Raw genomic sequence first — 2,271 nt, 5'->3', positions numbered from 1 at the left:
ATAAGATGCTGCCCAGTATCTGGTATACTGGTAACAGCATGCACGATTCATACCGTTCGCTAAGGATGCACCTCATTCGGGATCACGCACAGACAGTAATATCATACTATGTCGTACTTGCGAGACGATACGCCTACGTACTAAACCCTTAACTCCCTCACCTATAGCTTGTAATAGGCTTTGCAGTACTGCCGTTAGGCATTTCATCGCAAAGCTCAGCTTGCCGAATGGCCCTTCTTCATATCATTGGGGTTGTTCTTCGGTCATTCTCTTTTCGCTGCTGCGCTGTCTTTCTTTCGCTTTTAGCTCCTGGAGGACCACACCTTAATTCTATTCTACACCGCTTTTGAGTTTATCATGTGCCCCACGATATTGTCAGGCGTCATACTCTCCTTTATCAGCTGCTCTATGTCTGCTCGATCTGCCTCGTATTTTCGGCAGAGGAAGAATACGTGCAGTACGTTTTCGTCGCCGCTACCGCAGAATGGGCACTCTGTCCCGTCATCATGCCCATATTTGAACAGGTATTCTCGAAAGCAGCCGTTCCCCGTCAGAAATTGTGTCATGTAGAAGTCGGTCTCTCCGTCTTTCCTCTCCACCCACACTTTTATGTTACCGATCAGCCTGTGCGTCCACCTCTCTTATGTCGTCGCATCACAGTGTCTTTGCCATTCACTTGTACTTGCCTTCCTCTCTTGGTTCCGCTCTTCGATGGTCAGGCTCCTGCCTAAGTTTCTGGATTTATCAAAGACTCTTTTTAGCTCCATGGCCATTATTTCTGGGGGCATTATGCCCGTTAAGACTCCGACCGCCTCGTGTGACACAGTACGGAAGGCGCTAGTCACCCTGATGCTATTTAGTCGGTACACCGACTTTGCCGCCTTCGCGTAAGTCTTGCGCTGCAATGCGGGCCCCCAGATGGGTGCTGCATACATTAGTATGGACTGGCTCTCTTTTGCTAGAAGCGCTCGTCTGTTTTGGCTCGGTCCGCCGATGTTAGCCATTAGTCTTGTTAAAGCCGTGGTCACTCTTGCCGCTTTCTCACAGGCTTTACCAATGTGAACCTTGTAGCTTAATCTCGAGTCTATCATGACACCCAGGTATTTTAGCGACTGCTGTGTTTTGATGCTATGTCCACCGATGTTGAGCGTAGCGTCCTTCATCTTTTTCCGACTTGTCATCACCACCACTTCGGTTTTTTGCCCTGCGAGTTGGAGATTCGTTGCAGCGAGCCAGTTCTTTATTTATTGCGCCGTGCTGTTGCAGAGGTTCTCAACTTGGTCGAGGTCTTTAGCCACTACTGTTATTACTATATCATGGGCGTATCCGATAATTTTTACCTCTCTTAGCAGCGGAATACGCAGAATTCCATCATAGAGAACAGTCGAAAGTAGTGGCCCAAGTACGGAGCCTTGTGGTACTCCACCCGTCACCACGTACTTCTTGGGGCTTCGTCGGTATCATACAGCAGAAGCCTGTCAGATAGGTAGTTGGATACCATCCTTAGCAAGTAGGGCGGCGCGTTCTTTCTTTCCAGAGCACTTAGTATGTGAGGCCAGGAGGCCGAATTGAAGGCGTTTTTTACGTCGAATGTCACCACCGCGTAGTATTCCTTCGTGCCATATAGCCATATTGTTCCTTCTATTGCCTTGCCTGCGACATCGGTGAGCTTTTTAATTGCATCAATGGTAGACCTCTGTCTTCGAAAGCCATACTGGTTATCGGCGAGACCCGGCAGTTCCTCCTCTAGGTGCTGCTCCAACCGTACACAAATTAATCGCTCCAGTATCTTACCAAGCGTATCCAGCATACAGAGAGGTGGGTATGCGCTTGGTTCTCCTGCCGGCTTGCTTGGTTTCCGCAGTGGGACCAGCCGCTGTTTCTTTCAGATTTTTGGGAAGACGCCTTCTCGCAGACACCGCGTAAAGAGTTCGGTAAACGTTGTGCTTAATGGCAACCTTCAGAGCCTTGTTTGGTATGCCGTCTAGGCCTGGCGTTTTGGCATTACTAAATCTTTCTGCTACTTGGACCACCTCCTCGTCCGTGACCGTTGGTGCTTCCATTCCCTCCGGTTTCTCTGCTTACGGTCGCCGACCTCCTGGCGTTTGCAAGGAGGGAAGGGAAGGGAAGTTTGCACGACGTCTTTTAGGAGGGTGGGACCGGTTGGTGCCTGGCCTTTACCACCTTTTATTTTCTTCATGACCACCTTGTAGGTATCACCCCATGGGTTTTCGTCCACCTTTTCGCAGATCTCTTTAAAGCAGCTGGTTT

This window comes from Rhagoletis pomonella, unplaced genomic scaffold, assembly GCF_013731165.1.
Source record: "Rhagoletis pomonella isolate Grant_MI unplaced genomic scaffold, Rhpom_1.0 Rhpom_scaffold_00001, whole genome shotgun sequence".
Classification (NCBI taxonomy): domain Eukaryota; kingdom Metazoa; phylum Arthropoda; class Insecta; order Diptera; family Tephritidae; genus Rhagoletis; species Rhagoletis pomonella.
Note: the sequence above shows the minus strand (reverse complement) of the source record.